Raw genomic sequence first — 27,174 nt, 5'->3', positions numbered from 1 at the left:
CACATATGGGGTGTTTCTGTAAACTACAGAATCAGAGCCATAAATATTGAGTTTTGTTTGGCTGTTAACCCTTGCTTTGTAACTGGAAAAAAATTATTAAAATGGAAAATCGGCCCAAAAAGTGAAATTTTGAAATTGTATCTCTATTTTCTATTAATTCTTGTGGAACACCTAAAGGGTTAACAAAGTTTGTAAAATCTGTTTTGAATATTTCTTAAAAATTTCTAGATTTGCTTCTAAACTTGTAACATCCCCACAAAATAAAATGTCATTCCCAAGATGATCCAAACATGAAGTAGACATATGGAGAATGTAAAGTAATAACTATTTTTGAAGGTATTATATAAGTAGAGAAAATGAAACGTGAAAATTTTGCAATTTTTTACACATTTTTGGTAAATTTGGTATTTTTTTATAAATAAACATTTATAAATTTTTACTTCATTTTACCAGTGTCATTAAGTACAATATGTGCCGAAAAAACGATCTCAGAATGGCCTGGATAGGTCAAAGCGTTTTAAAGTTATCCCCCCATAAATTGTCACTGGTCCGATTTGCAAAATATGGCCCTGTTCTTAAGGTGAAAATTAGCTCGGTCCTTAAGGTGTTAAAAGGAATTTTGGTTCTTTGAAACATTTTTGTACTAAATAGATTGCGAAAAACCTACAAAAAATGGAGCTCACCATGTACTAGTACAAAAATATAAATACTTTATTGAATTCATAACAGTACATAGTAACATAGTACATAAGGCCAAAAAAAGACATTTGTCCATCCAGTTCGGCCTGTCATCCTGCAAGTTGATCCAGAGGAAGGCAAAAAAACCCTGTGAGGTAGAAGCCAATTTTCCTCACTTTAGGGGAATGAAAATTTCTTCCCGACTCCAATCAGGCAATCAGAATAAATCCCTGGATCAACGACCCCTCTCTAGTAGCTATAGCCTGTAATATTGTTACGCTCCAGAAATACATCCAGGCCCCTCTTGAATTCCTTTATTGTACTCACCATCACCACCTCCTCCGGCAGGGAGTTCCATAGTCTCACTGCTCTTACCGTAAAGAATCCTCTTTTATGTTTGTGTACAAACCTTCTTTCCTCCAGACGCAGAGGATGTCCCCTCGTCACAGTCACCGTCCTGGGAATGAATAGATGATGGGATAGATCTCTGTACTGACCCCTGATATATTTATACATATTAATTAGATCTCCTCTCAGTCGTCTTTTTTCTAAAGTGAACCCTAATTTTGATAATCTTTCAGGGTACTGTAGTTGCCCCATTCCAGTTATTACTTTAGTTGCCCTCCTCTGGACCCTCTCCAGCTCTGCTATGTCTGCTTTGTTCACTGGAGCCCAGAACTGTACACAGTACTCCATGTGTGGTCTGACTAATGATTTGTAAAGTGGTAGGACTATGTTCTCATCACGGGCATCTATGCCCCTTTTGATGCAACCCATTATCTTATTGGCCTTGGCAGCAGCTGCCTGACACTGTTTTTTGCAGCTTAGTTTGCTGTTTATTAAAATTCCTAGATCTTTTTCCATGTCAGTGTTACCGAGTGTTTTACCATTTAATAAGTACGGGTGACTTGCATTATTCCTTCCCATGTGCATAACTTTACATTTGTCAGTGTTAAACCTCATCTGCCACTTATCTGCCCAAGCCTCCAATCTATCCAGATCGCTCTGTAGTAGTATACTGTCCTCTTCAGTGTTAATTACTTTACACAGTTTGGTGTCATCTGCGAAAATTGATATTTTACTATGCAAGCCTTCTACAAGATCATTAATAAATATATTGAAGAGAATAGGGCCCAATACTGACCCCTGAGGTACTCCACTAGTGACAGTGACCCAATCTGAGTATTTACCATTAATAACCACCCTCTGTTTTCTATCATTGAGCCAGTTACTTACCCACTTACAGACGTTTTCTCCCAGTCCGAGCATTCTCGTTTTATATACTAACCTTTTATGTGGTACAGTGTCAAATGCTTTGGAGAAGTCCAGATACACAACATCCATTGATTCGCCACTGTCAAGTCTAGAACTTACCTCCTCATAGAAACTGATTAAATTTGTTTGACATGATCGATCCCTCACAAAGCCATGCTGATATGGCGGTATTTGCTTATTTCCGTTAAGATGCTCTAACATAGCATCTCTCAGAAAACCTTCAAACAGTTTACCCACAACAGATGTTAAACTTACCGGCCTATAGTTTCCAGGCTCTGTTTTTGGACACTTTTTGAATATTGGCACCATATTTGCCATGCGCCAATCCTGTGGGACATTCCCTGTCAGTATAGAATCTGCAAATATCAGAAATAAGGGTCTGGCTATGACATTACTTAATTCCCTTTAGGATACAGGGGTGTATGTCATCCGGTCCTGGCGATTTGTCTATTTTAATCTTTTTAAGTCGCTGTTGCACTTCTTCCTGGGTCAGACAGGACACTTTTAATGGGGAATTTATTTCAACATTCGGCATGTCATCTGACAGTTTATTTTCCTCAGTGAATACATTGGAGAAAAAAATATTTAACAGCTTTGCTTTCTCCTCGTCGCTCTCTGCGACTCCCCCCCCTCATTACTCTTTAACTGGCCGACACCTTCAGATTTATACTTTTAACATTTATATAATTGAAGAACATTTTAGGGTTAGTTTTGCTCTCTTTGGCAATTAATCTCTCAGTCTCTAGTTTGGCCGCTTTTATTTGTTTTTTTACATGTTCTATTTTTTTCCTTATAGTTTTTCAGTGCTTCCGTGCTACCTTCCTGTTTTAGAGTTTTATATGCTTTCTTTTTGTCATTTATTGCTTTCTTTACAGTTCTGTTTATCCACATTGGTTTCTTTTTGTTCCTTAACCTTTTATTCCCATACGGTATGTACCTCTCACAATGAGATTTTAGGATGCTTTTAAAGATATCCCATTTTGTGGCTGTATTTTTATTTGTGAGCAGGAGAAGAAGATTTTCTTATGAATCCTCTCTGTAGGTTCTCACGTATATAGTCGGACATGGCAAGAGTCTCAGGAGGTGGGAGAGGATAAATTCTGCCCCGAGGTGGAGTAGAACCGGGTTCAGGTCGATCGGGCAATCATAGGATCGGTGAGGAGGAAGGACCTCAGCTTGTTTCTTGCAGAAGACATCCGCGAAGGAATGGTATGGCTTGGGCAGCCCAGAAGGCAGAGAAACTTGCGGTTTCTGTTTGACCAGAGCAGGCTTGAGACAGCGGTCCGAACAGGAGGAACCCCAACGCAGGATCTCACCGGTGGACCAATTCAGGACAGGACTATGACGTTGAAGCCACGGCAGACCCAGGAGGAGTTCGGAGGAACAGAAGGGAAGGACAAAGAACTCTATAGTCTCGGTATGAAATATTCCGATGTCCATCTGCAGAGGCTGGGTACGGAACTGCATGGTGGAGAGTCTCTCACCGTTAACAGTAGAGATGAAAAACGGCTTGGGTAGACGGATTACTGGAATACGGTACTTGTCAACCAAGGAGGCGTTAATGAAGTTGCCAGCTGAACCGGAATCCAAGAAGGCGGCTGCGGAGAAAGAGGACTTGGAAGAGATGATCAACTGCATGGGTATGATGTGACGTGGAGAGGAAGAATCCACACCTAGCAACGCCTCTCCCACGTTTACTAGATGCAAGCGTTTCCCAAATGCGGTGGACGGAGAGGACAATCTCTAAGGAAGTACTCGGTACTAGCACAGTACAGACACAGGTTCTCGTTTCTGCGGCGGCTTCATTCTTGCGGAGTCAGGCGTGACCGATCCACCTGCATGGCTTCCACGGCGGAAAACCCAGTAGCGGGTTGAGGTGGACGCAGAAAAACGGTAGCCAGACGAGGAAAGCGTCTAGGACGAGCTTTTTCCTTTTCAAGGAGGAGTTCCTCTTGTCTTTCGGCGAAACGTTTGTCTATCTTAGTGGCCAGCAAGATGAGGTCACTAAAAGTGGAAGGAAGCTCACGTGCAGCCAGAACGTCCTTTACTTCACTGTTAAGTCCCTTCTTGAAGGTGGCGCAAAGGGCTTCATTGTTCCAGTTCAGCTCAGAGGCCAGGGTGCGGAACTGAATGGCATAGTCACCCATGGAAGAACCTCCTTGGGTCAAATTTAGTAAGGCAGTCTCTGCGGAGGAAACCCAGGCAGGCTCCTCAAAAACATTCCGGAACTCTAGGCAGAAGCTCTGGACGGAAACAGTGGCAGGATCTGCGCGGTCCCATAGTGGTGTAGCCCAGGCCAGGGCCTTCCCGGACAGTAAACTGAGAAAAAAGGCTACCTTGGCTCGCTCAGAAGGAAACTGGTCGGACAGAAGCTCGAGGTGGAGAGAGCACTGCGACAAGAACCCACGGCACTGCTTAGGATCTCCGTCATATTTGTCTGGTAGGGACAAATGGATTCTGGAACCGGTGGCAACTGCAGGCGGAGGTGATGCAGCAGGAGCAGACGGAGGAGCTGGCTGTTGCTGAGAAGGCAGGAGATGCTGCAACATAGCGGTCAACTGGGCCAGCTGTTGACCCTGCTGGGCCACAATAGTGGTGAGGTCCGCTACGCTTGGCAGGGGAACATCAGTGGGATCCATGGCCGGATCTTACTGTCACGTACCGGCAGGACAGGTAGTGGATCCTCTGGACCAGAGAGGCGATGGCACGGGTTGTACTAAAGGACCGGTTCTAAGCAGTTACTGGTCTTCACCAGAGCCCGCCGCAAGGCGGGATGGATTTGCTGCGGCGGTAACTACCAGGTCGTGTCCCCTAGTAACAACTCAACCTCTCTGGCAGCTGATAAGGCGTGGTACACAGGGAGAAGGCAAGAGCGTAGTCGGACGTAGCAGAGGTCAGGGCAGGCGGCAAGGTTCAAAGGCGAGTAGACGGTAGCAACGGGTTCGGCAACAGGCAAGGCAAACTAACACAGTGGAACGCTTTCTCTGAGGCACAAGGCACAAAAATCCGGCAGGAAGCTGTGGGAGGAGAAGGTATAAATGGGCATTGCACAGGTGCAGCCTAATTAAGTCAGCACTGCCTCTCACAAACCTTAACCATTAATAACCCCTTTGGACCAGGCACCAATCACTGGTGCACTGGACCTTTGAATCTAAGAGTCCCGGCGCGCGCGCGCGCCCTAGAGAGCGAGGGCGCACACTCCGAGACACTGGAGTGCTGCCGGGGGGCATACGCTGTGAGCGCTCCGAGGCCAGCAGGGGACCCGGAGCACTCAGCGTAACAGTATTTTTGTTCCTCCCTGTAGAAATGCTCTTTTGAATGATAATTGGAAGGTTATTACTTTGTGGTCACTATTTCCCAGGTGTCCCCCAACCTGCACGTCTGTTGTTCTGTCAGGCCTATTGGTTAATACTAAGTCCAGTATGGCCGTCCCTCTAGTCGGGTCCTGAACCAGTTGGGAGAGGTAATTGTCTTTGGTTATTGCCAAGAACCTGTTTCCTTTAGGAGATATACAAGTTTCAGTTTCCCGACGTTGCTATTCATATATGAACGACGTTGCTATTAAAAAATAGTTGACAAAGAAGTTTTTGATAGCAACATCGTTCATATATGTACTGTTATGAATTCAAAAAAGTATTTATATTTTTGTACTAGTACACGGTGAGCTCCTTTTTTTTTGTAGGTTTTGCGTTTTCAATAGGAGCTGGCACTTTTGATTTTTGATAAGTTGGCCCCTGTATCATTCCCACAATATGTATTGCATGCACTAACTTTAGTTTGAGCATGAGGGTCACCCTTGGTACTGTTCTTCTATGTAAATAGATTGTGATTACACTCCCTATACTATTTGTCCCTTCCAAAGCGCAGCTCTCCCTGTCTACAAATGAGTCGAACATTCGTCATCGGGTGCTATATAGCACCCGATGACGTCTTCTGGACAGCCAATCACTGTAATGCCTGTAGCCAACATGGCTACTGGCATTACAGTGATGGCAGTACTTACCAGCACATTTTATAGTGAAATGTGCGGGGAGGAGACTCGAGCATGGCGCTCGAGCACATGCGGTACTCAGCCGAGTACCGCCATGTGTCGAGCATAGCGATTCTCGAGCCGAACATCAGTTTGGCCAAGCATGCTTGCTAAACACTACCCTTGATTAATTCCTTGAGGGGTGTAGTTTCCCAAATGGGGTAACTTTTGGGGTTTTCCTTCTAGGGGTACCTCAGGGTCTTTTCAAATGTGACATGGCACCTGAAAACCATAAATAAAAATCTGAGTTATTACCAGATAAAGTGACAAGTGTCAGATTTGAAAATTGGGGCTCCGACATTTGGTCCAAACTGTCTGTTGCTTGAAGGGGTCAATAATGATCTTTTAATTTTTTTATTTTATTTGTTGATAGCCTGAAACTGTTTGGGGGGCAAGTTTTTATAGACATAAAGGTAAAGCAATGCTTGTATAGAAATTTGAGTTACTTTTATGTCTCGCATCCATCTTGTTTTATCTACAAATAAAGCTGCAAAGATTTTTTGTGAGTGCAGTGTACTTTTTCTTCTGTTTTGGATTATCGTACACACGTATTGTGCACTGAGCACCACCAGATGTCACGAGAATCTGATGCAGTGTCCGTATACTAGGATATAGTCACCTCATGCAGTGCCGACTTTATTTTTCTTCTGTTTACATATCACTCAGAAGGAATTTGCTTCTTCTTTCTACTACGCACTGCTTTCCCTTATTTCCCACTATGCTTGTTTTCAGCTCTGGATCTCAAAGAATAGATAAGGAGGGATAAATCACACTTACATACACACAGTGATGTTCAGAAGCAGTCTAGAAACAGTTCTACAGGCTCAGCTGTCTTCTTGAAAACAGACAGTGGACTGCAAATTAGGTGGAAGTGAGAGCCCTAGTGGCTATGACTTTACTGTTTTGTTTTTTTAGGTGGATGCAGGCATATTTATTAGATGAAGGGGTTTAGAAATTTGCTATTATACCATTCTCTATTAAATGAAATGAAATTGTGTGAAAGTACATTGACTCTTTAACAACTAACTAGGAACTAAGGCTACCCTTTCGGCCATCACCAGAGCGCACTACAATACTGGATAGGCTTGGCTGCTAGGGACCCAGTTTATGTCTGTAGAGTAAGGTAGCATAAAACAAGTCAGAGCTTGCTAGTAGCAGACCTACTAAAATAACCAGGGAGGGTACAACAGAGTAGTCAGCATGCAGGATTAAAACCAGGAGAGACAGATACTGACTAAACAGCAGACAAATGGTTAACCTGGAGATAAGCGAAAGACATTTCACAGAGAGAATCTATAGAAGCCCAAGCAGCAGCCAGAGGTTTAATCCAGAAAGTCAAAAGTCAGTTCATAAAGAGTTCTAATGCATGAGTTGCGAGTAGTAGAATGCACAGGAGCCAGGACACATACAAATCAGAGGCAAGGACACACAGAAAGAATTTCACTTAAAGAGGACCTTTCACCGTTTCATAAGAATAGATGCTCCAGAATCGTTATTACATGGGGAATGCATGAAGCTATTAAAATAGGCATGTTAGGAGATTTGAAAAGTCCTCTTTAACCCTTAGGATACTGGAGACTTTTTGGTTTTTGCGTTTTCATTTTTCTTCCCTATAGTCCTTGAGCCATAACGTTTTCATTTTTCTGTTCACATAGCTGTATGAGGGCTTATTTTTTGAAGGACAAGTTGTACTTTCTAATGCAACCATTTAATATGGCATACAATGTAGTGGAAAGTGGGAAAAAAAAATCCAAAATGGGTGGAGTTGGAAAAAAACGCAATTCCTCCACCTTTTTTATGGGTTTTGCTCCCACGGCGTTCCCTTTGAGGCAAAACTGACATGTGCCCTTTATTCTCTGGGTTTAGTAAGATTACAATGATACCACATATGTATAGGTTTTATTTTATGTCTAAAAAGCGTAAAAATAAATTTCAACTTTGAAAAAAAAAGATTTTTACATCACCATTTTCTGACCCCATAACGTATTCATAGTTATATATACTGAACTGTATGGGGCTCATTTTTTGAGGGACAATCTATAGTTTTTATTGATACTATTTTGGAGTGTGTGTGACTTTTTAATCACATTTAATAACTTTTTGGGGGGTAAGAGAAGTGATGAAAAAATGGCAACTTTTGACCCTTTTTTCCGTTAAGTGATCCACCATACTGGAAAAATATTTTTATATTTTATTAGTATGGACATTTTCGGATTTGATGATGCTCATGATGTTTAAATTTTATGTTATTTATGTATTTATTTTTTTATTCTACCGAAATTGAGTGATTTAAACTTAAAATATATATTAAATATATATTAAGTTTTTTTACTTTATTATTTGAGCCTACAAAATGTATTTTAAATTTTCTTTTTATTAAAAACAATCATTAAAAACAGAATTGCTCATTTCTTATGTTGGCCTGCCACCTGCTGGACAAAATAATAATTGCAGCTTCAATGCCCTGGGTCTCTTCGGAGAGACCCAGCACATTGAATTAAATTACTAGCATCCTTGATCACAGCTTCCACAAGCCTTTAATGACCGTGATCAGCCATATTGCCAGTCGCAATCCTTAGCCGCGGGTTTCTGCTATTTGAACCAGCACAGACCCACCGGCCATGACGTCCGCTGGATGTGCGAGTGGACACCAAGTTTGCACTTCGCTCCAGCACCGTACATGTATTGTGCTGGTAGAGAAGGGGTTAAACCCCCACTCTGGTATTGGACACCAAGCCAAGACCTGCTTTGCCCAGTGTTTAGGTCAACCAACTGTAGCTTGGCTGGTCAGCATGGGAGCCCTCCAGCACCGCCATGAACAGGATTGTGGTTGAATAAGTTCCTAACACCTAGGATTTATAGAATAAAACATTGGCTTTAGATTAAGAAAATCAGCTATCCTAGTTATGTCTTAATTTCTTTTTTTTTCACCTTCCACTCTTGTTGGGCTCATAAGGATGCTTGTTCCAGAAACATCAAACCTGTAAAATCATTAAGGATTGTCACTGTCTTACATTACATAGTAACATAGTAAAACCGTTTGTAAGGCTGAAAAAACTCATCTGTCCATCCAGTTGATCCTGTTATCCTGCACGTTGATCAAGAAGAAGACAAAAAAAAACTCTGTGAGGTAGAAGCCAATTTTCCTCATTTTAGGGGATTTTTTTTTTTTCTTCCCAACTGTTAGTCACAGTCCTGGAAATAAATAGATCATTTGAGAGATCTCTGTACTGACTCCGATATATTTTAACATGGTTATTAGATCTCCCCTCAGTTGTCTTTTTTTCTAAACTGAATAGTCTAAATTTTGATAATCTTTCTGGGTACTTTAGTCCATTCTAGTTACTACTTCAGTTACCCTCCTCTGAACTCCAGTTCAGTTCGCAGGCGCGGTGAGGGAAAGATGCTCGCAGGCTGCCAGCTTCTTCACCACTCCTGTGCCGAATACTGAACAGCGTGAGATTTCTCCAGAGCACAGGGCTGGCAGATGGATGCGAGTGCTGCCTGGCCCTGTCAATTAGGACTAGGAGGGAGGCGACAAAGGTGGGAGAACGGAGCCTCTAGGCGCAGGAACAACGACTTTGTGTTTCTGTCACCTCTCCATTTTATGGGCTTCTATAGATCTAGCCTTTGTTTGCTATGAGTAACATAACACTAGCTTGTCTAACTTTCCAGATTTAATTCCAATGCATGGCAGTAAGTTATTTTGTGCTGATTGGTTACTTTTGTGGTTTTAAAGTTCCTGTGATGCAGATTTAACAAACCTTTAGCTCGCAAAGAGAACTAGGGGTGTCTGAACCTGTATGAATTTAAGCAATGATATTCCATGTAGATTTTAAAAGGATTTCTGAAATAAAGGTCAAGTTTTATTGAAAGTGTTTCTGGATGTAATTGTTCTCACAGCTACGGAAGAGATCTGGTACCCTGAAGAACCAAGACCTAACTGACTAACTAACGGCTTGCTGACCTAACTAAATGGCTGGCTGGGTGCCCTTAGCCTCTCATGGGTAGGCCTATAAATGGGCAAAAAACAAACCAAATAGAGTAGAGAGTAACTTTAATGAACCGGTACCAAATCATAAAGCAGTGGGGATTCGGGATATATAACGCGCAAAGCACGAGGAGTGCCCATGGACCATTTTACGAATAATATAGCCAGGGACATTATGCTTTGAAGCTGCTGATGCAGCCCCAATGCGGAAGGAGTGCCCTGAAATTGCCTTGGGGTTGAAGCCCAAGCCAGATGCCAAGGTACGAATATGTAAGATTAACTGAGAAGGCGTAATGGCCCTGACCTTAAACGGGAGCAAAGGACTGTCCGGGGCAGAGTCTCCCAAAACTGTCAGCAAGTTCCTAAGACCTTGAACTGGGCACCATGCGTTGAAGGTCTGGAAGTACTTCACCTCCACCGGTGGCCCTACCTGAGAGGTTTTGGATGCCAGAAGGTATAGGGAGAAATGGTTGCTACACCATACCAGCTGACCCCTAGTTAAGCCTTTTGCCTTGGCCGAAATGCTGGTGAATTCAGCGGGTCTCAAGAACTCATAGAAGCTAAGGTACATGGCCGCTTTGATGACTGTCCTGGAATGGAGCCCAAAAGGAAGACCATCTAGGGAGGTGGAAAGCTTCCTGAAGAGTTCCCCTGCCTGCTCTGAACGGCTGCCTGCTCTGAACGGACCCCTCGCTACTCTTCTGAACACTTCTGAATGTCGCTTTGATTGCCTTGGATCCTCCAACATAGAAAAATGCTGGACAGCGGCCAAGTACAACTTGATAGTGTTGTAGGACAGTTTGAGGTTAGTATGACAGTAAGCTATGAAGGCTGTGATGTATGTGGTCCTGTCGGTATCCTTCCTTGAATGAAGGAGTGAGAATCTGTTAAACGTGTTTTATAATTCCTGTCTGTGTTAACAGACAGAGACTTCTGCATCAGAGACTTGGCTGAAGAAATTCATGATTTTAATCCATTATTAGCGATTGAAAAACCGGAGGGGGTAGACCCACTCGTTCTGCCTCCGGCATGATCTGGAAGAAAGCATCGAAATTAAAACGTGATAATGCATCTGCGGCGACATTACCTATGCCCTGAATGTGCCTGCATGAAACGTGAAAATTATACTGCAGGGAGAGCCAAACCAGCCTGCAGACAAAAGACATGATCTGGGGTGACTGGGATCTGCCCCTAGTGATGATTTCTTCCACTGTCTGGTTGTCGGTGATGAAAACCACGGAAGAATTGGCCCATTGCCTTCCCCAGACTTGGGCAGCCACCACAATCTGGTAGAATTCCAACAACGGAGAAGATTTCAAAGCGACTTTTGCTGTTGAAATCTCTGATGGCCAAGAGCCCGCAAACCACTGATTCCCGCAGATTGCCGCAAAACCCCCGGAGGTGGCGGCGTCCAAGAAAATCAAGGTGGATGCGGGCCCCAGTTGTAGAACGAACGGGAGACTCCGTTCCATTCGGCCAGAAAGTCCCTCCACATGGCAAGGTCAGCCATGGCTTGGGCATCTAAACAAATGAGGCTGTCTTGCTTGGGAGTTGAGGGGAGTAACTGCAGGAGCTTGGACATGAAAGCCCTACCTTGGGGCATGACTCTAGTGGCAAAATTCAGCATGCCTAGCAGGGACTGCAATTCTACTTTGGCAGAGGTCCTACTGTCCACTGACTTGGAGATGGCCTCCTTGATTTTTCGTGAGCTTCTCTGGTGATAACCTGGCCTCCATTTTGACTGTGTCCAAGACTATGCCCAGGAAGGTGATTACCGTCACGGGGCCTTCTATTTTTGAGGGTGCCACCGGGACATTGAGTCTGGAAAAAAGTTGGAGAAGGGCCTGGAGCTTGCTTGGCTTGCAGTCTGGCCTTTCTATCAAAAGGAAATCATCCAGGTAATGGATGACCAGCGGGCAGTCGCAGCGGTTGACCAAGATCCAGAGCAAAGCCTGAGCAAACTGATCAAAAAGTCAGGGGCTGCTCTTAGACTCGAAAGTCAGGCAGTTTGCAAAGTAGTATTGGTCCTGCAACTTGATCCCATAGAACTTCCAAAGCTGCGGCTGAATGGGCAGCAGCTTGAAAGCATCAGCGATGTCCGCCTTGGCCAACCATGCCCCCCTGCCTACCTGGAGGATCAGCTGAATGGCCCTGTCTATTGAAGAGTAGCGCATAGAAAACTCCTCAGAGGAAACGAAGGAATTTAAGCTGGGTATACTAGAGCCATGAGGTGCAGAAAGGTTGTAAATCAAATGTTTTTTATTGGTAAAGCCATTTGGGGGGGTGCCCTGAAACACACGGAAAATACATGGAGGGCTCTACATTTACAGTAGTAACAGGTTGTTCTGGTTTTAATTGTTGCAGACCTGGCTGTTACCCAAGAAAACTATGGAACGCTCCAACTTGTCCATTATTGGGCCAGACCTTTGTTGGGACCGGAGCTACTGGGAAGAGATCTGCCCTGGGACATGGAGGATCCTACATTGGGGCACCAATCTGAGGAGTGGGCGTTTGACTGGCAGGAGGCACACGCCGGGGCCTTGAGTCCTGCGAAGTGCCGGCAAGAAAGCTCTATGTACATGGAAGCCCAGTTTGTGACATGCTGGAACTGGGACATGAGCGGCGGCAGCTTTGGCCGAAAAACAAGCGGTGGTAGTCGTAGATAGCATGCCCACTGTACTTGTGGCCCAAGTCCATGACCCAGTAAAGATAGGTATCCAACGCCTCCCACCTCTCAGGGTGGACTAAAGAACATCCCTGAACAGACTGAACGCCAGGACAAACTCTGTGATAGACAGCTTTTTGTTTAGGCGGGGATCCCAGGCCTTGAGGACGATGGACACATGTGGATGCAAGTGATCGTTTTGCTGTCTACTGTGTCGTGCGTGGCTATGAGGATAGCTGATAGGTTGACGTCTTTTCCCTCTAGGATGTCTTATTTGATATTGCTGGGGATGAAATGTGAGGGAGCTACTTCTGGCATGCTTAGGACCCCTACCTGGGGGAAGGAGCCCTGAAGTGGAGGCTACTGGCAAGGGTGGTGCAGACTGGGTCGCTGCTGACCCCTGGTAGGATTCTACTGCCAGGAGCCTAGTCTGCACATCCGAGACTGAGAAGGCATAGTTATTCATCATTGAATGAAGTTGAGTCGGTGACAGCTGGAGGATAGACATGGATACTTGCTCCAAATCTGGGGCTGCTGATTCAGCCATCAGAAGTCTGTGTAATTTTGCCTTCCAGGCGGAAGCAGGGTGTTGTATACCTCTCCTATTTAGTTTTGCGATTCATTTCGGAATTGTCCACTTCCTTAAAGATGAGATGCTGGCCTGCTCGGATGCGGGGGTTTTAGGAACCGACAAGGCCTCCTCAATGTTGTGCGACATACTGCAACTGCGAGATGACACACAGAAATTAATAGCGGAGCTGGAGGCTCTGCAGTACAGAAGAGAGACCCGAGCCGTGAATGGTGGTTAAAGGAAACTAGTGAGTTGGGTGAGTGCCTGGTGCTTGATGAAAAACGGGGATTACTGTGGAGGACTTGGGCGGACTAGGGTGTGAAATGGCCTGGGGAAGCTTAAGTGACGTGGCAACAAAACAGGAAGTTTTGAGGAAAGGATGAAAATGAACACCAAACCTGAAATCGTACCGGAGGAAAAGGAAATGGAAGTGAGCCTGAAACGTGACAGGCGACAGATATGGTAATTAATAAACGTAAGCCTGAAACGTAACAGGCAACAGATATGGTAATTAATAAACGTAGACCTGAAACGTAACAGGCAACAGACATAGTAATTGATAAACGTAAGCCTGAAGTGTAACAGGCAACAGATATGGTAGTTAATAAATGTAAGCCTGAAACGTAACAGGCAACAGACATGGTAATTAATAAACGTAAGCCTGAAACGTAACAGGCAACAGATATGGTAATTAATAAACCTAAACCTTAAATGTAACAGGCAACAGACATAGTATTTGATAAACGTAAGCCTGAAGCGTAACAGGCAACTGACATGGTAATTACAAAAACGTAAGCCTGAAGCGTAACAGGCAACAGATATGGTAATTAATAAACGCAAGCCTGAAATGTAACAGGCAACAGATATGGTAACTAATAAACCTAAACATGAAACGCAACAGGCAACAAACATGGTGATTCGAAAATGTGAGCCTGCAACGTAACAGGCAACAGACATGGTGACTGAAATGGCTGGCAATAGACATGGTGGCTACTGAACCCTGGGGAGTGGGGAGGCCAACCATGACTAGTAGCAACATTCATAACTTATGTGGGACTGAGAGTGACGGAATGAGTATGTGGTGGGAAAAATAAAAAAGTAGTTACCGAAACGTCCGCAGATCAGTGGAATAGGCGGTGGTTGGATCAGTTGGAACGACTGACTGACTATTTTAGAGAACCTCGGCTGATGGTATTAGCTAGGTCAGGAAAGCACCCAGAGCCTGCAAAACAATCAGTATTTTTTTGTTTTTTCAACACATGAGGACAATTTTTAATATATATTTTTTTTGATCGGTGTGAGGGGGGGGCATGTTAATGCCCAGGACCCCCCATCTCTGAAGGCCCCCCTATCCGAAATACAGCACAGCTGCTATACCTGGCCAGCCCCCCGTGCCCTGTAGAAGCAGCCAAGGGAGACCAAGCAGGCGCTGCCGAAACCCCATAGCACCCCTGGCTCCACCCCCACCCCTTGAGTGTTAAGGCCAGAGATGGAACCAGTGATGCGATGGGAGATGAATGAACATAGCGCCGTACTCAGACAGCGCTGGGGTCACATGACCGCAGGCCAGGGATGCGAACCCTGTTGCCGGGGAAACCAGGATGCAGAGCGGTGAGCCTCAGACCTAGTGCCCCACGTGAACCCGCAGAGCCAGCAGGCAGGAAGTGTTGGCAGAGCCAGGCCAGGAGCGTAGGCGGGTGACCGAGGGAACAACGTGGGGTAGGGAGTGAGGAATCAGGGGAGGGGCGCATTTACCCTGCATGTCAGATGATGACCGCGGTGCCTGAGAGGAACCCTGACTGGCCCGACTTACCTGAGAAGACGTGACTGAGGACGTTTGTGGTGGGAGAAGCACCGGAAACGCACATAAGCAGGTGAGGGCTTGCCTCCATTTTTTAAGTGCCTGCTCCCCTCTCACAAATTCACTCTTGCATTTTGACAAGTCTTTTTAGGTGCCGTTTTTTTCACAACAATTTTTCAGCCCCTTTATTTTCCTATAGAGAGGTCCATGGGAGAATGCCTGAAAAAAACACCACGTCACTGCAATTTTTATGTTTACGTACTTCTTTCTTTCAATTTTCCCCATTTAATAAAAGGAATTTGAAACCTGTTTTCTTTTTACAAATTTGAACAAGAAAACCGTAATGAATAGGTCAATTTCTGATGACGCAATCACTTTAATCCCTTCAGGGTGCAGCAATTTTTGACTTTAAGAACTTAGCAATTTAATTTTTTTAGTTTTAGTTATTTTTTTTTTATCACTGGATTTCAAAACCCATAACTTTTTTATTTATTTGTCAATGTAGCCATATGAGGGCTTGTTTTCTGTGGTACACATTTAGGCGGTCAGAACTGGATCATTTACCTATAGCAACCAATCAGATTCCACATTTCATTCTTCACAGCTCCTTGGGAAAATGAAAGGAGGAATCTGATTGGTTGCTATGGGCAACTAAGATAGTTCTACTTTGCACCAGTTTGATAAATGACCCCCTTTATTTTTAACCCTTTCTTTACCTGAGTTACATATTTATTCCCAGAATTTTTTGTACAATCACTCAGAATTGAGAAAGCTTGTTGGAAGAACGAGTGAAACGTTTTAAAAAAAATCTACAGTACGTCCAGTTGCCTTGATTTATTCTTTACAGATATAACTATTGTGAATGGTGGATCCTGTCTTATTTATACACAGTGGTGATATCTCCTCATCATTAGACATAATATGTAATTGCAAACAAAAATAGAAGGAATGCCCCAGTCCCAGCAGTAAGCTGTACAGACATAATATATAATTGCAGTAAAGTGATCTGTACAGACCAAGAAGTGGCATCATTATTAGGCTTAGTGGCCAGTGCGAAAAACTGCAGGATTTTATGTTTTTTGTTTAAATATAGATGTTCACATGAAAAATTTAAAATAACATCAACAAAAAAATCTTTTAAAAATATGTTAAACATTAAAAATGCAATTTAAACAATAGGTCATTTTCAGATGACTTAGGAATGCATGAAACCAATTTTTCATGCATGTATTGGAAATTATGTAGTTCACAATTTCCATCCTCCATACAAAGTATAAACCTAATTAAAAATGATAAATTCCTACAGCTTATAAAATGCATTAAATAACAACACCTGATCCTTCTGCAGTTCATCAGAAAATGAATTAGAGCACTATTGCCCTGGACTGCAGGCAGGAGGTCCAGATGTTGGCCCATAATAAGGGCACAAAAAAGATCTTGTAATTGTTAAGCATGGTGGTGGAGATTTGATGATTTGAGCTTGTTTTGCAGCCACAGGATATGGGCACCTTCCAGTCATTGAGTTGACCATGAACTCCTCTGTATATCAAAGTATTCTAAAGTCAAATGGGAGGCCATCTATCTAACAGCTAAAACTTGGGTACAATTGGGTTATGCAACACGACAATGATCCCCAAAACACCAGCAAATCTACAACAGAATGGTTAAGAAAGAAAAAAAAAAAACATTGAAATGGCCCAGTCAAAGTTCAGACCTCAACCCAATTGAACTGCTGTGGTGGGGGATCTTAAGAGAGCTGTGTATAAATAATTGCCTACAAACTCCAATGAAATAAAGTAACATTGTAAAGAAGAGTAGGCAGAATTTCTGATCAAGTCATACAAAAACCACTTACTTATGGATGGTACTTACCTCGCTCCCCGGCATCCGCCTAGCTCCTTCTCCACGAATGGCAACTGCTTTCCCCCAAAGCTCCCCCATTGTCGGATGCAGCAGCGACCGTGTGAGGGGTAGGTGCTACGCAGGTGCCAGGGCATTGGGGGAGATGTTTTACACCTTGGATAACTCCTTTAATTACGATTACTAAAGGTGGTTCTACAAGCTATTGATTCATGGGGTGTGTTTCTCACATGGATTTTCCTTTTGGCATCATTTTTGTTGACTAATTAATGAAACAGAGGGATCTATTGTTGCTTATCAGAAATTGTATTTACCTATTTTTACTTTGCACACCTGACCTTAAAGGGAATCTGTCACCAGATACATACATCATAATTCCAACTTGCATGTGAGATGCATGCTCATTAGTACTTTCTAATGGTCTTAGTCCTATTTCAATATGTGGCCTTATTGTGTAGAAATCAGTGTCTTTATGTTTATGCTAATTACCACCCACTTCTTTACATTTCTTGTCATGCCGCCACCATTGTAACTGACAGGGCAAGGCAGAAGATATTTTCACAACCTGCCCTGAAGTCTCAAGGCAGCGCATTTGGCACATGCACTGTACAGGGATGGAGACCGCCATGCCTCTTCCTGACTGTATTGTACATGCCACTGTTCCCTTGGATCTCCAGATGGGACTTCTGCATTCACAGAAGATCACCTTTTATATTCTAACCAAATCTGTCAGCCCTCTCCTTTTGAGGTTACCCTGTCTCCACCTTCATCCTCCTGTGATCAACTGGGACAACAGGAAAATTATTTGTTGGGGCTCACAGTGACGTTCACCAGTGCCTGACTACTGTGCACCTTGAGAGATGATTTATCCGGAAGTCCTCCTCTCTCATTGGGGCTGCCATTTTCGTCGTTAAAAAGGGCGGATTTCTTCGGCCATGAATTGACTATTCCCGAACTCTTTGACAAACTACGGAGAGTCCGAATAATGTACAATGCTCCCACTGTCTTACAGAAATTTGTCAATAAAAGTCTTATATGCGTCTGTCGTGGTTTAACTGGACGACATTCTGTTTTTTTCTCTAGATCTGACCTCTAAGTGTTCTTGCATAGCAAGACCACTTAATGTTATCTCACATATATATTATTCTTATTATAGCCAAATTTGCCACCCTAACTCCTCCCACAGTTTTTACACTACATAGACAAAAATCTCCCAAAACGTGCAGATTGTTCCTGATCGGATTGCTATTACTTTGTGAAACGTTTCGCCGAATGGTTACACGGAATATCGTGGTTCTTGTGGCGAAAGTTGTCCCATAGGAATGAATGGCAAAGCTAGAGTGGGAGCTGGCAAAAGCTGAAAAATCAGGACATGATTTCTAAACTGCCACCACTCCCTCATTTTCAGGCCCACCTACACAAATCTTATATCAAAACATTCAGCTATCCCTGCTGCCACTAAAAATGTCCACGGCTAAGCAATCCAAGTTTTTCCCATTGACTTTGACAAGGAAAATTTTCAAATTGCTCCTAGTTGCACAGATTTGAAACTAAAGTCACTATACTTAGGTCACTTAGTCATGGGGTCCGACCCTTAGGTGCAACCACTCCGACGATTAGGTGCACCCACCCCGACCCTTAGGTGCAACCACCCCGACTTTTAGGTGCAACCACTCCGACCCTTAGGTGCAACCACCCCAACGATTAGGTGCACCCACCCCGACCCTTAGGTGCAACCACTCCGACCCTTAGGTGCAACCATCTCAACGATTAGGTGCACCCACCCCGACCCTTAGGTGCAACCACCCCAACTTTTAGGTGCACCCACCCTAGTCATTAGGTGCACCCACCCCAACGATTAGGTGCACCCACCCCGACCCTTAGGTGCACCCACCCCGACCCTTAGGTGCAACCACCCCGACCCTTAGGTGCAACCACCCCAATGATTAGGTGCACCCACCCCGACCCTTAGGTGCACCCAGTCTGTTCCTTAGGTGCAACCACCCCAACGATTAGGTGCACCTACCCCGACCCTTAGGTGCAACCACCCCGACTTTTAGGTGCAACCTCCCCGACCCTTAAGTGCGCCCACTCCGACCCTTAAGTGCACCCACTCCGACCCTTAGGTGCAACCACTCCGACCCTTAGGTGCAGACCATTGGGCAGGTGGAACACATCAATTGGATGCACATTTCTGCATCACATAACAATTGGGTTGCTTTACCACCCTGGGCAGAGTTTACTTACAATAACAATCCCAGTAATTCTACCAGCAAGACCCCTTTCTTTATAGTGTGCGGTCATCAATTACATATTATGTTCCCAGTAACTGTTTCCTCTGAAGTTTCTGCAGCTGACCCCACTGTCAAGAAGTTTGCCCAGATCTGACGAGAAACTAAAGCTCCTTTGCTACAGGCCTCTGCTCATATAAATACGTTTGCTAAATGCAAGAGTAGGACCACCTTAACTTTCTTCTGGGGACAAAAGCCATCAGACTCTTGGTACCCTCATACAAGTTGGCAGTGCGCTTCATTGGCCCTTTTGAGGTGTAAAACATTCTTCCTGGTATGTTGGAAAGGTTTTAGTTCTGAATATCTGTCTTGGGAGCCAGTTGAGAACATTGATGCTTCTGTTCTTCTGAGAAGATTCCTGCAATTCTCCGGACCTGTTGGTTGACTGCCGTAACATCTTTGCATAGTTTCTATGTATAAAGTCCTGTTTTCAAAACTTAAGTCTATAGTATATGTAAGATTTAGTGCATTAAAAAAAATATTGCAGTTTTATCTTTATTGCGTTTGTCTTTCTTCTGGGTTGTGGTCACATGACCATGTCACTGCATCTCCTACTTATGTTATGTCCATGGGTATGTCAAAGCAGCAAAGGGGCAGTGATAGGGCTTAAAACTGATGGCTGGACATTCTCCTTCAGGATTTTCTGGTAGAGAACATAATTTATGGTTCCATCAATTACAGAAAGTCCCAGACCATCACACTACCACCATCATGTTTCACTGTCAGTATGATGTTCTTTTTCTGAAATGCTGTGTTAGTTTTATGCCAGATGTAAGGGGATGCACACCTTCCAAAAGTTACACTTTTGCCTTGTCAGTCCACAGAATATTTTCTTAAAAGGCTTGTGGGTTATCAAGATATTTTTTGGCAAATGTGAGATGGGCCTTTGTGTTCAGTGTTTTTCGCTTTGGAACTCTCCCATGGATACCATTTTTGCCCAGTCTCTTTCTTATTGTTGAATCATGAACACTGTTCTTAACTGAGGCAAGCGATGCCTGCAGTGTTGTTCAGCTTTTTTTGTAACCTCCTGGATGAGTCATTGATGTACCACTCCTGGGAAGGTTCACCACAGTACACTCCTGTAATAAATCAAACTAGTAGCCCAAGTGAGATGAACAGAAAATACCTCATCCTATCAAAATAAAGCTGCACAAAGTATAACTGTCACCTAATACATCATAAGGGTATGGATAAATAGTTCCCTAGAATGTTCTAAGCTTATTATGGAGGGGGATCAACAAAGTATACATATAGAGAATAATATATAGAAGTCCCGGAAGGGGATATCAATCACCATTATCAAATAATCCGGGCAATATCACAAAAATTATCCATCATTTGAAACCTAGTCCACAATAAAACTACCTGAATAGAGTGATAAACAAAAATACAATAAGAATTAGTTACCCATATTGAATATATGGCCAAGTGCACCTGTCTTCTTGACCCCGTACAATCTGGATTTTTTCTAACAACCTCCTGACAGCAAAGAATGGCAAATATTCTCTACTGAGTCTTCTGGATCTCTCTGCAGCGGTAGACCACAAACCTCTCTTGACCATGCTCCACTCAGTTGGCCTTAAAGGGAGTTTGTCACCTACATGACGTGTTTTAAACTGATAATATAGCTCTGTGGGACTCAAGTCCATAACACTGATGGTACCTTGGTGTAGTTTTTGAGAGTCTCCAAAGCATCACGGCCGGGCCTGGGCAGTACATTACCCACTGTGGGCAAGGGCATAGTGATATGCAGTTTACATGTGCCGGTTAAGTAACCAGTAACCGGCGCATGCACACTGCATATCAATATGCCTCTGACCACAGTGGGCAATGTACTGCGCATACTGCGGTGATGCATGTAAGCATTGGATTATAAATGGAGATACGAATGACAATACTAAACTGTGTAAAGCAATTAACACGGAAGAGGACAGTATACGGCTGCAGATGGATCTGGATAGAATGGAGGCTTGGGCAGATAAGTGGCAGATGAAGTTTAACACTGACAAATGTAAGGTTATGCACATGGGAAGGAATAATGCAAGTCACCCATTGTCACAGTCCCTCCCATGACAGAGGTGAGAAGATCGGAGAGACTGGCGGCACGTGAGTGTATCTGACAGTCTCTCTGTTTATTCCTATCAGTGTTGTTTGGTAATGACCACACCTCTTGTCAGGTGCAGCTTGTAGTCATTACTGAGGCCTTATTTAGTTTTGACTCACACGCCTTACCTTGCGGTTGATATTTCGTGCTGGAGTTGGTTGAGCTGGTGTGTTATTCTTTTGGATCTCCTGCTCCTCCATTCTGCTTTAAGCTAAGTGCATTTTGTCTTGCATTTAGTTTTTTGCTTGTGTGTGGTGTTGTCTAGGCCTCAGGGAGACGCTGGTTCCTTCATCTGGGAAGGAACCAGTAGTCTTATTCCCTGCCACCATTCCTAGGGCCTTCCAGGGTCTTCAGGGCCTAGGTTTTGGTGTATGAGTAGCTCCACCTTCAGGGTCTACTTATACTGGCAGGAGTCAGGGAGAGGTCTACGGAATCCTAGGAGGTCACCATCCCTCTCCCTTAGCTTTGAGGTCTAGACTCTGGTCTATTCCTTCTGTGTGTCATTTGGTGGTATCCCCTCTCCATTATTCGTGACATTATCAACTGTCCAAAAAAAGGCATTTTGTTTGTGTCAGTGCAGCGATGGATACGGTATCTGCATTGGTCGATCGTATGCAGGGATTGTCTTTGGAGGTGGCTGACCTCCGCACGGCTGTCTCGCGAGATATGTGAAGATACGAGATGTGCAGCACCTGAAACTACGGATACTGGAAGCCTGTACTAGAATTTCTTCTGCGGTGTTGCTATCAGTGTGTGAAGAGTGGGAAAAGAGGGTTGCATTGACAATCCAACACAATGGGCAGCACATTGAATAAGTGGTCAGAAACTTGTAAATAACTCATGAAAGAATAAAGTTACGTTAAAACCAAGCACATCATTGTTTTTCTTGTGAAATTCCCAATAAGTTTGATGTGTCACATGACCCTCTTCCAATTGAAAAAACAAAAGTTGGATTCAAAATGTCCGACTTCAAAATGTCCGCCATGGTCACCACCCATCTTGAAAAGTTTCCCCCCTCACATATACTAATGTGTCACAAACAGGAAGTTAATATCACCAACCATTCCCATTTTATTAAGGTGTATCCATATAAATGGCCCACCCTGTACTTTTGTCTTTTATTTGGTAGTACCCGATTTCTCCTGCCTGACAAGGTGGCGCTAGGCTCCAAAACTGTGGGAATTAATGTATTTACTGACAGTGGGGCAGGGGATAACCTAGTGGACGGCTAATTCGTCCGTATGCATGGTTTGACAACAAACGCGTTAGACCAAAATATTTTGGTGTTTGCGATTGATTCCGCTCCACTCTCACAAAAGTATTTGTCACAAATTGTGCAGGACATTCTCATAAAGCTGGGATATTCTCATCAAGAATCCATTTCATGTTTTGTGGTGGAGTGTCTGCCTGCTCTTCTGGTGCTAGGTTTACCTTGGTTATCCAAACATAACCCTACTATTGATTGGCAAGCGAGACAGATTGTTGATTGCAGTGATTTTTGCATAGACAACTGTCTTAACACGTAGCTTTCTGTTGTAACCACTAAAATTGTACCTTCTTTTATTACTGATTTTCCTGATTACAGATTATTCTCTGAAAGTAGAGACCAAGAGTTGCCTCCTCATCGGGAGTATGATTGCCCCGTCAACCTTATTCCCGGAGCTAGATTGCCCAAGTCTCGTTTGTATAATCTTTCGGGAACCTGAAAGAGTAGCCATGCAAGAACATATGACTGAGAGCTTGGCTAAAGGTCATATTAGACCATCCAAATAAACAGTGCCTGCAGGGTTCCTCTTTGTAAAAAAGAAGGACTGAACCCTTATGCCATGTTTGGACTTCTGTGAGCTTAATCGCATTACTGTCCGTGATCCCTATCCCCTTCATTTGATCCCAGATTTGTTAAATCAGATTGTCGGTGCCAAGGTGTTCTCTAAGTTGGATTTGAGGGGGTATATAATCTGGTAAGGATCAAGAAGAGGGACAAATGGAAGACGGCCTTTAATACCCCTGAAGGTCATTTTGAGAATTTGGTCATGCCTTTTGGGTTGACCAATGCTCCTGCTATTTTTCAAAATGTCATCAATGACATCTTTCATCATCTGGTAGGCAGGTTTGTCGTGGTGTATCTAGATTATATTTTAATTTATTCCCCTGACATGGAGAAACATCACGATCATGTGAGACAGGTCTTACAGATCCTAAGGGAGAATAAATTGTATGCTAAGATGGAGAAGTATGTATTTATGGTTCCGGAAGTGCAATTCCTGGGTTACCTACTTTCATCTTCGGGTTTTTCGTATGGATCCAGAAAAAGTCTGTGCTGTGTTGGACTGGGATCAACCCGAAAATCTGAAAACACTCATGCGATTTTTGGGGTGCACCAACTACTACCGTAAATTGATCTTGAATTATTAGATGGTTGTTAGAGTTGAGCGAACACCTGGATGTTCGGGTTGGAGAAGTTCGGCCGAACTTCCCGGAAATGTTCGGGTTCGGGATCCGAACCCGACCCGAACTTCGTCCCGAACTCTATTGAAGTCAATGGGGACCCGAACTTTTAGGCACTAAAAAGGCTGTAAAACAGCCCAGGAAAGAGCTAGAGGGCTGCAAAAAGGCAGCAACATGTAGGTAAATCCCCTGCAAACAAATGTGGATAGGGAAATGAATAAAAATAAAATAAATAAAAATTAACCAATATCAATTGGAGAGAGGTCCCATAGCAGAGAATCTGGCTTCACGTCACCCACCACTGTAACAGTCCATTGTCAGATATTTAGTCCCAGGCAACCAGGCAGAGGGGAAAGGTCCCTTAACAGAGAATCTGGCTTCATGTCAGCAGAGAATCAGTCTGCATTTCATAGCAGAGAATCAGGCTTCACGTCAGCCACCACTGTAACAGTCCATTGTCATATATTTAAGCCCAGGCACCCAGGCAGAGGAGAGAGGTCCCGTAACAGAGAATCTGGCTTCATGTCAGCAGAGAATCAGTCTGCATGTCATAGCAGAGAATCATGCTTTACGTCAGCCACCACTGTAACAGTCCATTGTCATATATTTAGGCCCAGGCACCCAGGCAGAGGAGAGAGGTCCCATAACAGAGAATCTGGCTTCATGTCAGCAGAGAATCAGTCTGCATGTCATAGCAGAGAATCAGGCTTCAAGTCAGCCACCACTGTAACAGTCCATTGTCATATATTTAGGCCCAGGCACCCAGGCAGAGGAGAGAGGTCCCATAAGAGAGAATCTGGCTTCATGTCAGCAGAGAATCAGTCTGCATGTCATAGCAGAGAATCAGGCTTCACGTCACCCACCACTGTAACAGTCCATTGTCATATATTTAGGCCCAGGCACCCAGGTAGAGGAGAGAGGTCCCGTAACAGAGAATCTGGCTTCATGTCAGCAGAGAATCAGTCTGCATGTCATAGCAGAAAATCATGCTTCACATCACCCAACATTGGAACAGTCCATTGTCATATATTTAGGCCCCCGGCACCCAGACAGAGGAGAGGTTCATTCAACTTTGGGTTGCCTCCCAATATAATTGTAAAATGAAAATAAAAATAGGATTCAATGAGGAAGTGCCCTGGAGTACAATAATATATGGTTAAGGGGAGGTAGTTAATGTCTAATCTGCACAAGGGATGGACAGGTCCTGTGGGATCCATGCCTGGTTCATTTTTATGAACGTCAGCTTGTCCACATTGGCTGTAGACAGACGGCTGCGTTTGTCTGTAATGACGCCCCCTGCCGTGCTGAATACATGTTCAGACAAAACGCTGGCCGCCGGGCAGGCCAGCACCTCCAAGGCATAAAAGGCTAGCTCTGGCCACGTGGACAATTTAGAGACCCAGAAGTTGAATGGGGCCGAACCATCAGTCAGTACGTGGAGGGGTGTGCACATGTACTGTTCCACCATGTTAGTGAAATGTTGCCTCCTGCTAACACGTTGCGTATCAGGTGGTGGTAACCACAGATTTGGCTGACTATAAATTTGAGGCCTATTATTTAGGCGCTGGGTGACAGGTATACGTTTACAGACAGAATTAGACTGGGATATGCACAGTAGCGTGTGTGAAGTTATTGAGAATGACCCTATCTGCACATTGAATCTAATATACCCTTTTAGGGATAAATTTAAAGTAGGCCTGATACAGCAGATACCACTAAATTAGGAAATTGCTAAATTGGGAATTGTATTTCAACCCAGAACAAAAACTGTGCTTTGACGGACACTAAATAACTTTCCCAGCTACAGCAATAACCACAGATTTAGCTGACTATAAATTTGAGGCCTATTATTTAGGCGCTGGATGACAGGTATACGTTTACAGACAGAATTAGACTGGGATATGGCCAAGAAATAACCATGGGATATGGCAAAAATATAACCACACTATTGATGGTTAAATGCACTTGGTGTGACAGCTTGACCCTGATGTAGGATATAGCCAAAAAATAACCACACTATTGATGGTTAAATGCACTTGGTGTGACAGCTTCACCCTGATGTAGGATATAGCCAAAAAACAACCACACTCTGGAGGGTTAAATGCACTTGGTGACAGGCTCAGCTTGCCCCTGATGTAGTATATGGCCAAAAAATAACCACACTATTGATGGTTAAATGCACTTGGTGTGACAGCTTCATCCTGATGTAGGATATAGCCAAAAAACAACCACACTATTGAGGGTTAAATGCACTTGCTGACAGGCTCAGCTTGCCCCTGATGTAGTATATGGCCAAAAAATAACCACACTATTGATGGTTAAATGCACTTGGTGTGACAGCTTCATCCTGATGTAGGATATAGCCAAAAAACAACCACACTATTGAGGGTTAAATGCACTTGCTGACAGGCTAAGCTTGCCCCTGATGTAGTATATGGCCAAAAAATAACCACACTATTGATGGTTAAATGCACTTGGTGTGACAGCTTCACCCTGATGTAGGATATTGCCAAAAAACAACCACACTATTGAGGGTTAAATGCACTTGGTGACAGGCTCAGCTTGCCCCTGATGTAGTATATGGCCAAAAAATAACCACACTATTGATGGTTAAATGCACTTGGTGTCACAGCTTCACCCTGATGTAGTATATAGCCAAAAAACAACCACACTATTGAGGGTTAAATGCACTTAGTGACAGCTTGCCCCTGATGTAGTATATGGCCAAAAAATAACCACACTATTGATGGTTAAATGCACTTGGTGTGACAGCTTCACCCTGATGTAGGATATAGCCAAAAAATAACCACACTATTGAGGGTTAAATGTACTTGGTGGCAGCTTGTGCTGGCGCACCACAAGACACAAGATGGCCACCGATCACCCCAGAAAAAAGTGACTGAAAAATGCTCTGGGCAGCCTAAAAACAGTGAGCAATTGAATAGCAGCAGTTTAATCATCCACAGCTGCAGATCGATCTCGGAATGAAGTCTTTTGGAGGAGTTAATCACTGCCTAATCTCGCCCTAACGTCGCAGCTGCAACCTCTCCCTACACTGATGAGAGCAGAGTGACGTGCGGCGCTACGTGACTCCAGCTTAAATAGAGGCTGGGTCACATGCTGCACTGGCCAATCACAGCCATGCCAATAGTAGGCATGGCTGTGATGGCCTCTTGGGGCAAGTAGTATGACGCTTGTTAATTGGCTGCTTTGCAGCCTTTCAAAAAGCGCCAAGAAAGCGACGAACACTGAACCCGAACCCGGACTTTTACGAAAATGTTCGGGTTCGGGTCCGTGTCACGGACACCCCAAAATTCGGTATGAACCCGAACTATACAGTTCGGGTTCACTCATCCCTAGTCACTGCATGACGGCGTTATCCAGTCACTGCATGACGGCGTTATCCAGTCACTGCATGACGGCGTTATCCAGTCACTGCATGACGGCGTTATCCCATTAC

At 43.9% G+C, this 27,174-nt stretch overlaps 1 protein-coding gene across 1 annotated transcript in view; it reads left to right on the top strand.

The window, feature by feature from the left end:
• The window catches only part of CTNND2 (catenin delta 2), a 1,220,390-nt gene that overhangs the window by 936,570 nt on the left and 256,646 nt on the right, over window positions 1-27,174 (top strand). The window lies entirely within an intron of this gene.

Source organism: Bufo gargarizans, chromosome 5 (assembly GCF_014858855.1).
Source record: "Bufo gargarizans isolate SCDJY-AF-19 chromosome 5, ASM1485885v1, whole genome shotgun sequence".
Taxonomy (NCBI): domain Eukaryota; kingdom Metazoa; phylum Chordata; class Amphibia; order Anura; family Bufonidae; genus Bufo; species Bufo gargarizans.
This window is presented reverse-complemented; position numbering and strand designations above follow the sequence as displayed.